At 42.6% G+C, this 16,291-nt stretch overlaps 1 protein-coding gene across 2 annotated transcripts in view; it reads right to left on the bottom strand.

The window, feature by feature from the left end:
* Positions 1-16,291, bottom strand: part of MTUS2 (microtubule associated scaffold protein 2) — a 610,477-nt gene that overhangs the window by 185,898 nt on the left and 408,288 nt on the right. The gene's annotated exons all lie outside the window — the stretch shown is intronic.

The raw sequence follows: 16,291 nt of genomic DNA, 5'->3' as shown, positions 1-16,291 counted from the left end.
AGGATGAACAATCCTATTTTTGAAAACCAGTGTGTGTGACCCAGGAGAGGTGAGAGTAAGAAAAAAGACTCGTGCATGGGCTGCTGTTCCTAGAAGCTTATGGAGAACACCCTGACACGTGAGTGATTTGACCTTCAGAACGAGAGGCTTGGGGTAAAGGTAGAAGGGTATGGAACATGGGGACAGAGAATCTCTCTGACACCCACGAAGTTTTTTGCCCGAAAAGCTGAGGTGTCACCAAACTGTGAAGCCCTGAATTAGAGCCTAGCTGATTGCAAAGGCAGACGATGCCTACTGATATTTCAGGTTACTATTCAGTATAGAAACCGACTCTGTGTCTAAGGACAGTTTGTTTACGAAGGACTGCTCTGACACTCTGAACATATGGCACACTGGGATAGGTGTCAGGTTTAAATGCACGAGGCCCCAAGTTTTCTTCCAGATCTTTCCAAACCTGCTGTGGCTTATACATCTGTCCTCTCTTAAAGACAATGACACCACCATCTATTCCCTGTTAAAGGATCAGTCTTTTAAGTATACTTCTGAGTACAGCTGCAAGGCCTAATCCACGAAATTAAGCTTGAATGTATTGGAACCACGGCTTGTTTGGAATTAAACTATCTAGTTAGAAACGTGACCATCTACCATGGAAACTATGCAATGACAGCTGGAAGAGGTATACAGAATTTTAGTGAAAGATTAAATTTTTTGTTTTCATCATTTAAAAGGATAGGCATAACATTTTATTTAGATAGGGCCTGCATTAAATGATAACATTATTCAAATGGCTTTAATATCCAAAACATCCAGGAATTTCATTCAATCACTTAGAGTAAGAGATTGCTGATTTCCTCCCTCTGAAGACCTGAAAGTCTGTTTAAAATCGGTGCGATTTGTTTCGTTTCTACAGAAAAGTGTATTTAGGAAAGAAAAAATAAAGAATGCCCTATTTCCCAGCCCAGAGCCTATGTCCTACAGTTCTTTTCAGGTCTATGCAAGTTTTTCCATAGTTCTAAACAGGGCTCGAGAACACATTTGATCTAAGCCAACAGAACAAATGCATCGAAACTTCACTGAAAGGATCTGCACTGTATCCTGAATGTCGAATAAAGAAGTAAGCACCTGTTTGATCGAAAAACTTCTTCAGGAAAATGGACACCATGCACCCGAAAACAGTAAGTCTTAGCTTCTGAATCATCCACTGGGCTCACCAGTCCAATCCCAGAATCTAGAGGCTCTCTGGAGGTTTGCAGGACATTACAGACAGAAGGAAGGGGCCCAGCCACTGGACGGATTTCACATGGAACTATGCGCTGTTTAGCTTACCACTGACATACTGCTGGAATAATCTACTCACTAAAATGTGTAGTGGAAGCTGAATTGAACATAAAAAGTTTCACACAGAATCTTTCACTTAATTATTAAAGTTTCTTAAGAGGGAACTGTTTTGTATAATTTGTAAAGTTCAAATGCCCTTTTATCAAATCCTCTTGCACCTGGCATCATCCTCAGAGGTGAAATTTATTATTCAGAGAACATGTCAATTTAGAGATTTGGCAGCTTTCCAGGCTGGGAAGGCATTCATCTATTTGAAGTACGAAGTGTCAAGGAAGCTATGTGGGTGAGGTACGCTCCTCTGAGAGTGGTCTTGAATTAACAAAAAAGAAAATAAAGTAAAATAAAATAAAATAAAATGGAACTCCTTTCTTGTCTATCATTGGGGGACCCAGCTGGCAGTTCACAGTATCGCTCTTTGAAAACCAGCTTAAGTCAGCCAGTAATTAAAGACTCATTTTTTAGTAAATGGAAAGTACTCAGAATGGCTGCTGAATTCTAGAACGTTCCGGCTACCTCACAACCATGCAGGCAGCATTAAACCGTCACTTGATAAGAGGAAGAAAATAACTGGAAATAAACAACTATTTGTGTGAGCCAGAAAAAGAGTGGCCGTGGTTCATGAGTCTAATCCAGTCCCCGAATCTGGCCTGAATGATCCAGGTTTTCCCCTGGATGAAGGGTGGAGTCTGAGGAGAAGGACAACTGGGGTTGTTTCTCCACCTCCCGCATCTCTGCCCCTGCATTTCTTCATCTGCAAGTGGGGATGCTGGGCACGGACCTCACAGAGCCACTGTGGGAAGTAGAAGAGCTAAGACAAGGGGATTTTTAAATGTCAAGGCAAGAGTTAGTACAAGGAAAGAGTGGTGTCTGGTGCACAGTGAGCTCTTCCGTGTTAGTTATGAGCACACGCAGGCTAGTTTTCAGTTCAGCGGTTGGTCATTACAGCAAATCAGTTTTTCGTGGGGACTTGGAACGAATCCAGGGACTAATATCAGGTGCGCTGCTCCAAGTGAGAAGAAAGGAAACACTGAAATAAATCTGACAGCAACTGCAGGATGTGAGGAGATACAGTAGGATAGTCCTTAAAAACCTATGGTGAACTACTGGAGACACACGAAAAGGGGAGAAGCAGGACATTAGGGACCACCGGGCTTGAGAGTATTGGACGCTGCAGGTTCCACTATGAGTGATACTGTTGGGACCCAGGGCATGAGCGTGGTATCAAAATGGCTTTCCAAACCGCCTGCTGCAATTTGCACCCACCACAGGTAGTGACTGTCAGACTTCAATGAATGAATGAAATTGGTTTTAATTTACAGGTCTCTGACAGGCAGTGAGGTGGAGCACTTTTTTCAAATCCAAGTACTTTCTTCCATAAGATACCCACTCATAACCTCTGCGCATTTTTCTATTAAAGTATTTTATTTTCCTTATTGACATATAAGAGGTGTTGTTTTTTTTTTAATATCCTGGATATAGATCCTTTCTAGGTATATATTTCAAATATCCTCTCAGTCTTTGACTAGCCTCCACAGTGATGGTGCCTTTATTCAGAAGTCTTTCATTTTATTTATTTATTTATTTAAGATTTTATTTACTTATATGACACAGAGAGACAGCGAGAGAGGAAATACAAGCAAGGGAAGTGGGAGAGGGAAAAGCAGGCTTCCCGCAGAACAGGGAGCCCTACGCTGGGCTCTGATCCCAGGACCATGAGATCATGACCTGAGCCAAAGGCAGATGCTTAACTGACTGAGCCACCCAGGCGCCCCAGAGGTCTTTCATTTTAATGTAGTTGATTTTTCTCAGTCTTTCTCCCACTTGATTTGTACCTTATGTGTCTTAACTGAGATAATAAAGATTTCTCCTATGTATTCTTCTAAACGGTTTAAAACTTTGTTTTGCACATTAGGTCACTAATTCACCTGGAACGGAGCATGGAGTAGGGACTGGATGTGTGGTTGCTATTTTCTATATAGACAGCCTATCCCAGCCCTGTACATTAGACAGTCCATCTCTTCCACAATATCTGCACCGTCCTCTGCTGTGTGTCAAGATTCATACAGGCCTGATTTTTAGAATAAGCTAACAGCAGCCAAATTTAGGTAAGTTAACAGGGTGCCTGGGTGGCTCAGTTGGTTAAGCATCTGCCTTTGGCTCTGGTCATGATCCAAAGATCCCATCCAGGAATCGAGCCTCAGGATCGAGCTGAGTGGGGAGCCTGCTTCTCTCTCTCCCTCTGCCCCTCCCCTTCCACCTTGCTCATCCTCTCAAATAAATAAAATCTTTGAATTTTTTTTCAGTAATATAACATAACAAAAATTTCTCTCTCAATCATGAATCATCTCACACCGGCAATCTGGATGACATGCCATCCCGGGGAGCTTTAATCCAGGCAGGAGCTCAGGGACTCTGGCTCCTTCCATCTTGTGTTTTTCCCCTGCTCTGGGTTTCTCAGGAGACATTAATATGCAGCTGGTATATGGGGAGGAAATGAATCATGCACAGAAGGATTTTTTGAGGTCAGGCCTGGAAGCAGAGTGTATCACTTCTACCATGAGTCTAATGGCTGGGAAATGTAGTTTAGTTTATGCCCAGGAGATAAAGGGAATCATTTCATAAACACAGAACCTGTTCTGCCACATGAGGCTCCATTTCTGAACTCTATATTCTGTCTCATTGATCTCTTTCTCTATTACTATACCAATACCATAGCATATATATTTATTGTCATGCAAGACTAGTACTGGCATATTGAACCAGTATAAGACAAGTACCTCCAACTTGGTTCCTTTATTTTGCAATTGTCTTGACCCAAATATTCTTGACCTTTCTCTTACATATAAATTCTAGTATCTACTTGTCAAGCTCTAGGAAAAGTGGCCAGAACTTCCAATTAGATACGGTTAAATCTTCTTTCTGAACTATAACATGCTTGAAGGAAGAGCAAGCCAGACCCCATGAAGAACAGCAAACCTGTGCTGAGCATTCAATTATACTCTAGGAGCCATGTTAGATGAAAGAAATACAAAGAACATGGAGATCCATGAAAAAGCAAACACCAAATAAGTTGTTCTAAAAAGATGCAGCACTAAACGACACAATAAAATAATGATAACAGATAAATAAAATAAAAATAGGCAGCACTGCTCCTTAAGGGATCAAAAGCTGGATTTCAACTTTGGGTTGAAGTGAGTCTAGTGGGTACTGGCATGTAGTGGGTAGGGCTGTCAATACCCTTGTTCAGAAGACATGCAGAAATATAAGAGACCATGGAGAACAAGGGCTAATAATTGTTAGCTGAGGGGTATGAGGGCAGGGAGAAAAGATAACATCTTTTGTCAACAGTCACATGTCATAAAGGGAATTTCTCTACACCATTCTTAACTCTGTGAGTTGCCAGCTTATTCTCCTTCTTTCCTTTTTCGATGCCAGTGATGCACCCTGGACTTGTTACATTATTGCCACTGAAACATGAAGGTATTCCTCTGATCATAGAAACTAAAAGATGATAGCCTCCTCTTTCACTGCTGGACCCTGGCCATCTTTTTGTAAATACCCAAATCATCATATCATCAACTTACTGCTTGGAAGACAAGCTCTCCTTCATTAGAGGTATATGCAAGGTATATGCTCTGCATGGTTACAGACTCCAGCCGGGTCCAGGTGAATATATAAACCGAATTGTGCTATATTTTTCTCTTTAAACCACCAGGCTTGTTCAACACTAAGAGTCCTAGGATCAAGTAATTTCTCTTTTCTCTTTCCAGTACCACTCCTAGAGTTCCTTCCCTGCAATGCTTACATCCCTGAACTCATGGATCAATTCTATCAAAATCTCATGGAGTTGAACCCCTACCTCACACCATATGCAAAAACTAGGATCAAAGACCTAATATAAGCACTAAAATTATAAAACTCTTAGAAGAAAACACAAATGGGGGTGCCTGGGTGGCTCAGTGGGTTAAGCCTCTGCCTTCAGCTCAGGTCATGATCTCAGGATCCTGGGATCGAGCCCCACATTGGGCTCTCTGCTCAGCGGGGTGCCTGCTTCCTCCTCTCTCTACGCCTGCCTCTCTGCCTACCTATGATCTCTCTCTGTCCAATAAAAAAAAAAAAAGAAAACACAAATGTAAGTCTTAATGACACTGGAAGTAGATAATCATTTCTTAGATATGACACCAAAAACACAGATAACTAAAGAAAAAATAGATAAGTTAGACTTCATCAAAATAAAAGCTTCTGTGCTTCTGAGGGTGCTATTAATAAAGTGAAAAGACAGCTTACAGAACTGAAGAAAATATTTCCAAATCACTTATCTGATAAGGGTCTAGTATCCAGAATATATAAAGAAGATTTATAACTCAACAATAGAGATAAGTAATTCAATAAAAAGTGAACATAGAATTTGAATAGACATTTTTCTTAAGAATATATACACATGGTCAATAAGCACATGAAAAGATGGCCAATGTCATCTTTTAGGTGACAACAGGGAAATACAAATCAAAGAAACCATGGTAAACCCACTAGGATGGCTATAATAAAAAAGACAGACAATAGCAAGTGTTGGTGGAGATGTGGAGAAACTGGAACTTCATACACGCTGGTGGGACTGTAAAGTGGTGCAGGTACCTCAGATGACATAAGACAGAAAAGAATATTCCTCTGACCCACTACTGCAGTCCATCCATTATAGCAAAACAGCAAGTTCTGACACGAGGAGGATGATACTCAACTCCTCCCTGAACCCCTTCACCCTCATCTACTCTCACAAAATTAGGTGTAAATCTGAGCTTCTCTGTCTGACACCACATAGGGAGGAAGACACATGCAAATTCAGGCCACAAAAGGTGGTCCTAGAGGCAGGCACTAGGGGGAGGATGTGTGAAGGGCACTGATATTCCCCTGCGAAGAAAGGAGAGATGTCTACTCCACCGCCTCAGAAGGGTAATTCTGGCTATGGCTGAGGTCAAGGTGAAAAGTTGGGTTTTGAGATCCATATTCCAATGTGCTCTTTCACTTCTTCATATATTGGAATACCAAGAAGTTAGCTTGATTCTTAAAAAGAAGAAAGAATGGCAATGAGGGACAGATGCTAACCAGACCAGAATGAGGTTCTTAAGAGGAAGGTTGTGGAAGAAAAGCAAAATCATTATTAATAATATGAAAGCATTACAGCCAAACCTTAAGAAACATGTTTCATTGATTTTGAATATTTATACATATTATAATGATTAAACTCCTCTCTTCACTGATTTTTTTAACAATTCTCAGCAATCAAGTTGTATAATGTTCTGGCTGCATGATTGCCTAATTGATGCATATCTCATGGATTTAGTAGTAGTTATCACTCAGTGGCAAAATTTAGTTTAATTATTAGAGTAACAACTGAATATTTCATTTCCCACCTTGTGCATATTTTAACCTAGGTGTTTATTTTATTCTCACATTAAAGAGCTAAAGGGAACCCCCTATCTTAGCATTTCACCAAAGTTAGTTCTTTGTGAAAAATGAAGTAGACTAAGCCTCCTAGGTTCCAGGCTCTACACTAGGCAGGGGGCTCAGGGCAGACATGGTCCTGACCTCACACAATGTACCTTTTCCAAAAAGGGGACACCCACACCACAGACAAGTACACAGACTGAAAGAAACACAAGATGCAGAGCTAAAGGGAGACTCAGGGGTGAAGATCAAGCACTTGGAGAAGGCGTCCTGGAGGAGGAGACGCCGAAAGGAAACATCACTCTCAGCTGCACCCTAGCACTGGAACTATTTTATTCTTTAATATTAATGATATCATTATCGTTCTAGAACCTTAGGATCAGAATGCCAAAGTCATCCTTGAATCTCTCTTTCCCTTTCTTCAACCAATGCAAGTCAATGTGCTTCCATTTCCAGGCCGGACTTCATATTTCTATTCCGTCTCTGCTCCTGTGGCTAGCCTCTAGGCAGTCCCTTGGCACCTCTTGCAGAGACAATGGTGTCGACACCTCTCCTCCACCCCCGCCCCCGTTCAGTTCACCCTCTTCACTGTGCCTTGTTGTTCTTCCCAAATAGAAGTGGCTCAACATAGTCTTCCAAAGTACCTCACAAACTGTTTTCTGCTGTTCAAATCTTCCATTATGTGGTCCCAGCTGTCTTTCCTGCCTTACTTCCTGCTCCCACATCAAGGGCAGTATAAACTGGAGGCAGGATTCCCCCGACACTTACTGCTCTGCTAGAATTGACGCTGTGCTTGGGCCCTGCTGCATGAACGAAGAAAGCACTCAGTGCCACTGTGTCCTGGGGCGAGTGCTTCCTGTCACAGATACCTCTTTTTCTCAACTTCTGAGCCCACAGGATCTCGAAAAGCTTCGCATGTTCCCCAACGGCACCCGTGAATGTAGTCACATGGAATGAGCACAGCCAAGGTGGGTATTTTGTTGTTTCAAAGGTGGGGATCGCCTATGGTGTGGTACGGTGGGGTTTGAGCACTTCTGAAGACAATAAGCAGAAAGGCAAACATCAGCACTTAGGCAAAAATGCGTGAAGGGGAGAGGAGGTAGAGGCTTCCAGGGGCAGAAAAAATAAGTCCGGGGGATGAAAGGCACATCCTAGGGGATAAGTCAGTGGTACTGTAGTGTGTTGGGTCGGTGGGCTCCTGGAGTGCAGGAGGAACAGTAGAAATGACTGCCAGTCCAGGCAGTCTTCCAGCCTCCTCCCCTCCCTTTTCCTTAACCCTTGACTCTCCCGCCAAAAGGATGTATGCCCAGGTCACAGCTCTATAGGTAACCCAATACCTATGCAGGAAACAGAAGTATCAGGACACCCCACCCCATACCCTCCAATCACCAAATACCCTACCATATATGGATGTGAGCCCATGCCCTGCCTTGGCCCGAAAAAAGACCCCGCCAACTCCCTCCCAGTGCGACTTCCCCCACTCCCCTTTCCAGAGTCTCGGAACCTTGCCCAAGGGTGCCCACCTCCTCCCGGCACAACTTTCCTGGCTCCCCTTCTCCTGATCCCTGAAACTTCGCTGGAGAGTACCTTTAATAAATCTTGCCTTGCGCCTGCCCCGCCTGGTGTTGTGTTTATCTAGCCTATAAAACTTTACATAGTGATGTGGTCTGGTGACAGAGGGGAGCTCCGCTCGCAGGGAGCAACGCATAGCGTATAGACCTGTGGACTCACTGTAACATAATGTAACATTGTGTGTCTACCATATCTAAATAAAAAATTTTCTTCAATGTTTTTTGTCTTTCTGCCCAAGCACTATGATCTTTCTCCCCGAGAGGGTCCCATTTACCTAATAGTTTTCTTCTCTATCACATTTCAAATTTTGTTTTGGTCTCACTTAAGCATGAATCTCTGGGTTTTTTTAAAGTTTGAAAGGCTAATAGTTAAGTGGTTAAACTGCCTGGGTTCCAACCCTGGAGCGACTTCTTACTAGTTGTCTGATCTGGACAAGTTGTTTAATTTCCCTGTGCCTCATTTCATCATCTTCCAAGGGGGGATAGTAGCGGTACCTACCAATTAGAGTTGTTGCATTGTAAAAGTTATTACATGTTCAGAATAAAGTGTTCAGAACAGCGAATGGCACACATAAGCGCTCAGCAAATGGTAACATTGACATCTGTCCACTAACCCGACACGGAGCCCTCATGTGAAGCCCATCAGCCCCATCAGCCTATCCTCCCTCTTCTTCCAGCCCCCCATCTCTCATCTCATCTCTCATCTCTCATGGCTTTATATCTTTCCAAGGCATTAACTGGGATCCCTTCTAGGGGTCTGGTTCTGAACAGGCAGCTCTAGAGAACTGTGGTTCTTTTGATAGCCACCTTTCCTCAGTAGCCTAAGTCCTAATGAAAGAAAGAGAAACATATTGTCTGTTTCCCTACTTCCTCTCGACCTAGAGCAAATGGTGACTTCTCACTAAGCCAGGAGAGGGCCTCAGAGTCTTTCTTAACACACACTTCAGGAAGCCAGTAAATGATCCCAGCCCTGGACCAGAGAACATACATATCTTCATACGATATCTTTGTATGCTTACCACCCTTACTGGGTGGGACATATCCTCATACACTCAGCATTCTTACTAGGTAGCAGGGCACACTTCTACAGGTCAGGGGCTGTCAGGGAGAGGATTCCTCTAGGGCCGAACAAACTTCCTGGACTCCTGCGGCAAGGCCTCAGCTCTTAAACTCTTCTGGCTGGGCCGTGACAGTAAGATTAACGGTAATAATAATAAAAGTACCATATAGCACAGTCATGAACACTAGAGGCTCTGTCCAAATTCAATGCCAGATTAGAAAGTTACTAGTAACATTCTCTTTAAAAAGAGCGTGTGTTGTGATGAGTCTGGGTGTTATGCACAACTAATGAATCGCTGAACGCTACATCAAAAAATAATGGTGTACTATATGTTGGCTAACTGAACATTTAAAAAAGCTAATTAAGCCTCTTTTATGAACTGGCGTCTTAGGTACCCTCCATCTTTAGGTTACTGTAAGAATAAAAGGAGAAAGTGAAGATTAAGCACTTCTGCCGCATGTCTTGTACTCGATAAATGGGAGCTCTCATCGGCAGTGGGAGCCCCGGCATCTGCAGGTAAAGCTCTCTTCTCAGCCGGTTTCTTCAAGCCCCGTCTATCTCAATGACACCAAATGGCACCACATTTTATGAGATCCTATTCCCTGCATCCCTATGGAAGTACCCTCAAGACATCCCCAACCCCACCGGATCCCCAGCAGAAGCCGACGGTTCCAGCGAGTAGCGAATGCTGCCTTCAGCAGCACGTCCACCTTGGCAGGTTCCCACTGCCCCAACAGGCAGTCTTCCCAGTGCCCCCTAGCCCAGGCATAATCCCCCGTGATTTCTACTTTTGACCATGATCACAACTACGGCATCACAGAGGAGAAAAATACCTTTGTCCCCACAGTTGTCTATCCTCTCGCTGCCCCCAGGCACCCAAGAAGAGCTTCCACTTTTCCCTCCAGAGTCCATACTAATAGCAAAGAGGGTCTCTTTCCTATTTCTTTGCAGGAAATTGGGGGAATTGGGGTGCAGGTGAACTGATAAAGTGAGATTCAGAATGCAGGGACACAAACATCGAGGGAAAGCAGGCCTGGAGGATGGTCTCCCCGAGTCCCCCATCTGAGAGACCTGTCATATTCTGTCACTTGGGCAAGTCCATAAGGCCTTCACAGCCTGATTATTTATTTATTTAAGATTTTATTTATTTGACAGAGAGAGAGAGCACAAGTGGGCAGAGTAGCAGGCAGAAGGAGAGGGAGAAGCAGGCTCTCTGAGCAGGAAGCCCAATGTGGGGCTCGATCCTAGGATCCCGGGATCATGACCTGAGCCAAAGGCAGTGGCTTAGCCAACTGAGCCACCCAGGTACCTCCCTTCACAGTCTGTTTTAAATGCCTCCTTCAGGATAGCATCTTCTCTCCGTTCCCTTCTAGGTAACAGAGCTAGTCTAAGGAAGACCCAGCTGGTTAACAAAGAAAACAAAAGCCCGGGGTAATAAAAGCATCTCTCTTAAAATCCGCAGAAGTGGAGGAGTCAAGATGGCGGAGAAGTAGCAGGCTGAGACGACATCAGGTAGCAGGAGATCAGCTCGATAGCTTATCTAAACATTGCAAACACCTACAAATCCAATGGGAGATCGAAGAGAAGAAGAACAGCAACTCTAGAAACAGAAAATCAACCACTTTCTGAAAGGTAGGACTGGCGGAGAAGTGAATCTAAAACGACAGGAAGATAGACCGCGGGGGGAGGGGCCGGCTCCTGGCAAGCGGCGGAGCAACGGAGCACAAAATCAGGACTTTTAAAAGTCTGTTCCACTGACGGACATTGCTCCAGAGGCTAAACCGGGGTGAAGCCCACGCGGGGTCAGCGTGGCCCCAGGCCCCCCAGGGTCACAGAAGGATCGGGGGTGTCAGAGTGTCGGAGAGCTCGCAGGTATTAGAACGGAGAAGCCGGCTGCAGAGACAGAGCCGAGAACTGAACTCTCAGCTCGGGGTTACCTTGAACTGGTCGCGGGCTGGGTGAGCTCGGAGCGCGGCTAGAGGCTGGGGATACGGGAGTGATTGGGTGCTGTCCTCTGGGGGCGCACTGAGGAGTGGGGCCCCAGGCTCTCGGCTCCTCCGGGCCGGAGACTGGGAGGCCGCCATTTTCATTCCCGTCCTCCGGAACTCTACGGAACGCGTTCAGAGAACAGAAGCTCCCAAAAGGGAACCTGAGCGGATTCCTTAGTCCAGCCCGCGGTAAGGGCGGTGCAATCCCGCCTCAGGCAAAGACACTTGGGAGTCACTACAACAGGCCCCTCCCCCAGAAGATCAACAAAACATCCAGCCAGGACGAAGTTCATCTATCAAGGAAAGCAGGTTCAATTCCTAAGACAGCAGCGCAATTCCAGAGGAGGAGAAAGCAAAGCACGGAACTCATGGCTTTCTCCCCATGATTCTTTGGTCTTGCGGTTAATTCAATTTTTTTTTTCTTTTTTCAATTTTTTTTTCTTTTTTCTTCTTCTGCTAAATTTTTTAAAACTTTTACCCTTTTCTTTTTTAATATTTTTTGACTAGTTTATCTAAATATATATTTTTTTTCTTTCTTTTTTGTATTTTTTCTTTATTTGTTTTAGTTTTTAAATTTTTTTCTTTTTTTTTCTGAACCTCTTTTAATCCCCTTTCTCCCCCCCCCCCCCCACAATTTGGGGTCTCTTCTGATTTGGTTACAGCACATTTTTCTGGGGTCTTTGCCACCCTTTTAGTATTTTATTTGATCCTTCATATCCTCTTATCTGGACAAAATGACAAGGCAGAAAAAGTCACCACAAACAAAAGAACAAGAGGCAGTAGCGAAGGCTAGGGACCTAATCAACACAGACATTGGTAATATGACAGATCAAGAGTTCAGAATGACGATTCTGAACGTTCTAGCCAGGCTCGAAAAAGTCATGGAAGATATTAGAGAAACCTTCTCTGGAGATATAAAAGCCCTTTCTGGAGAAATTAAAGAACTAAAATCTAACCAAGTAGAAATCAAAAAAGCTATTAATGAGGTGCAATCAAAAATGGAGGCTCTCGCTGCTAGGATAAATGAGGCAGAAGAAAGAATTAGTGATATAGAAGACCAAATGACAGAGAATAAGGAAGCCGAGCAAAAGAGGGACAAACAGCTACTGGACCACGAGGGAAGAATTCGAGAGATAAGTGACACCATAAGACGAAACAACATTAGAATAATTGGGATTCCAGAAGAAGAAGAAACAGAGAGGGGAGCAGAAGGTCTATTGGAGAGAATTATTGGAGAGAATTTCCCTAATATGGCAAAGGGAACAAGCATCAAAATCCAGGAGATGCAGAGAACTCCCCTCAAAGTCAACAAGAATAGGTCCACACCCCGTCACCTAATAGTAAAATTTACAAGTCTTAGTGACAAAGAGAAAATCCTGAAAGCAGTCCGGGAAAAGAAGTCTATAACATACATTGGTAAAAATATTAGATTGGCAGCAGACTTATCCACAGAGACCTGGCAGGCCAGAAAGAGCTGGCATGACATATTCAGAGCACTAAACGAGAAAAACATGCAGCCAAGAATACTCTACCCAGCGAGGCTATCATTGAAAATAGAAGGAGAGATAAAAAGCTTCCAGGACAAACAAAAACTGAAAGAATTTGCAAACACCAAACCAGCTCTATAAGAAATATTGAAAGGGGTCCTCTAAGCAAAGAGAGAGCCTAAAAGTAGTAGATTAGAAAGGTACAGAGACAATATACAGTAACAGTCACCTTACAGGCTAATAATGGCACTAAATTCATATCTCTCAATAGTTCCCTGAATGTTAATGGGCTAAACGCCCCAATCAAAAGATACAGGGTATCAGAATGGATAAAAAAACAAAACCCATCAGTATGTTGCCTACAAGAAACTCATTTTAGACGCGAAGACACCTCCAGATTTAAAGTGAGGGGGTAGAAAACAATTTATCATGCTAATGGGCATCAGAAGAAAGCTGGGGTGGCAATCCTTATATCAGATCAATTAGATTTTAAGCCAAAGACTATAATAAGAGATGAGGAAGGACACGATATCCTACTCAAAGGGTCTGTCCAACAAGAAGATCTAACAATTTTAAATATCTATGCCCCTAACGTGGGAGCAGCCAACTATATCAACCAGTTAATAACAAAATCAAAGAAACACATCAATAATAATACAATAATAGTAGGGGACTTGAACACTCCCCTCACTGAAATGGACAGATCATCCAAGCCAAAGATCAACAAGGAAATAAAGGCCTTAAATGACACACTGGACCAGATGGACATCACAGATATATTCAGAACATTTCATCCCAAAGCAACAGAATACACATTCTTCTCTAGTGCACATGGAACCTTCTCCAGAATAAATCACATCCTGGGTCACAAATCAGGTCTCAACTGGTATCAAAAGATTAGGATCATTCCCTGCATATTTTCAGACCACAACGCTCTGAAGCTAGAACTCAATCACAAGAGGAAATTTGGAAAGAATCCAAATACATGGAGACTAAACAGCATCCTTCTAAAGAATGAATGGGTCAACCAGGAAATTAATGAAGAATTGAAAATATTCATGGAAACAAATGATAATGAAAACACAACGGTTCAAAATCTGTGGGACACAGCAAAGGCAGTCCTGAGAGGAAAATATACAGCGGTACAAGCCTTTCTCAAGAAACAAGAAAGGTCTCAAGTACACAACCTAACCCTACACGTAAAGGAGCTGGAGAAAGAACAAGAAAGAAACCCTAAACCCAGCAGGAGAAGAGAAATCATAAAGATCAGAGCAGAAATCAATGAAATAGAAACCAAAAAAACAATAGAAAAAATCAATGAAACTAGGAGCTGGTTCTTTGAAAGAATCAATAAGATTGATAAACCCCTGGCCAGACTCATCAAAAAGAAAAGAGAAAGGACCCAAATAAATAAAATCATGAATGAAAGAGGAGAGATCACAACTAACACCAAAGAAATACAGACAATTATAAGAACATACTATGAGCAACTCTACGCCAACAAATTTGACAATCTGGAAGAAATGGATGCATTCCTAGAGACATATAAACTGCCACAACTGAACCAGGAAGAAATAGGAAACCTGAACAGGCCCATAACCAGTAAGGAGATTGAAACAGTCATCAAAAATCTCCAAACAAACAAAAGCCCAGGGCCAGACGGCTTCCCAGGGGAATTCTACCAAACATTTAAAGAAGAACTAATTCCTATTCTCCTGAAACTGTTCCAAAAAATAGAAATGGAAGGAAAACTTCCAAACTCATTTTATGAGGCCAGCATCACCTTGATCCCAAAACCAGACAAGGATCCCACCAAAAAAGAGAACTACAGACCAATATCCTTGATGAACACAGATGCAAAAATTCTCACCAAAATACTAGCCAATAGGATTCAATAGAATTCAATAGGATTCATTAAAAGGATTATTCACCACGATCAAGTGGGATTTATTCCAGGGCTGCAGGGTTGGTTCAACATCCGCAAATCAATCAATGGGATACAACACATTAATAAAAGAAAGAACAAGAACCATATGATACTCTGAATAGATGCTGAAAAAGCATTTGATAAAGTACAGCATCCCTTCCTGATCAAAGCTCTTCAAAGTGTAGGGATAGAGGGCACATAGCTCAATATTATCAAAGCCATCTATGAAAAACCCACCGCAAATATCATTCTCAATGGAGAAAAACTGAAAGCTTTTCCGCTAAGGTCAGGAACACGGCAGGGATGTCCATTATTACCACTGCTATTTAACATAGTACTAGAAGTCCTACGCTCAGCAATCAGACAACAAAAAGAAATTAAAGGCATCCAAATTGGCAAAGAAGAAGTCAAACTATCACTCTTCACAGATGATATGATACTATATGTGGAAAACCCAAAAGACTCCACTCCAAAACTGCTAGAACTTGTACAGGAATTCAGTAAAGTATCAGGATATAAAATCAATGCACAGAAATCAGTTGCATTTCTGTACACCAACAACAAGACAGAAGAAAGAGAAATTAAGGAGTCAATCCCATTTACAATTGCACCCAAAACTATAAGATACCTAGGAATAAACTTAACCAAAGAGGCTAAGAATCTATACACAGAAAACTATAAAGTACTCATGAAAGAAATTGAGGAAGACACAAAGAAATGGAAAAATGTTCCATGTTCCTGGATTGGAAGAATAAATATTGTGAAAATGTCTATGCTACCTAAAGCAATCCACACATTTAATGCAATCCCTATCAAAATACCATCCATTTTTTTCAAAGAAATGGAACAAATAATCCTAAAATTTATATGGAACCAGAAAAGACCTTGAATAGGCAAAGGAATATTGAAAAAGAAAGCCAAAGTGGGTGGCATCACAATTCCAGACTTCAAGCTCTATTACAAAGCTGTCATCATCAAGACAGCATGGTACTGGCACAAAAACAGACACATAGATCAGTGGAACAGAATAGAGAGCCCAGAAATCGACCCTCAACTCTATGGTCAACTAATCTTCGACAAAGCAGGAAAGAATGTCCAATGGAAAAAAGACAGCCTCTTCAATAAGTGGTGCTGGGAAAATTGGACAGCCACACGCAGAAAAATGAAATTGGACCACTTCCTTACACCACACACGAAAATAGACTCCAAATGGATGAAGGACCTCAATGTGAGAAAGGAATCCATCAAAATCCTTGAGGAGAACACAGGCAGCAACCTCTTCGACCTCAGCCGCAGCAACATCTTCCTAGGAACAACGGCAAAGGCAAGGGAAGCAAGGGCAAAAATGAACTATTGGGATTTCATCAAGATCAAAAGCTTTTGCACAGCAAAGGAAACAGTTAACAAAACCAAAAGACAACTGACAGAATGGGAGAAGATATTTGCAAACGACATATCAGATAAAGGGCTAGTAT

The sequence above is a fragment of the Meles meles genome, chromosome 14, assembly GCF_922984935.1.
Source record: "Meles meles chromosome 14, mMelMel3.1 paternal haplotype, whole genome shotgun sequence".
NCBI lineage: Eukaryota > Metazoa > Chordata > Mammalia > Carnivora > Mustelidae > Meles > Meles meles.
The sequence above is the reverse complement of the archived record's forward strand: the minus strand, read 5'-3'. Positions and strand labels throughout refer to the sequence as shown.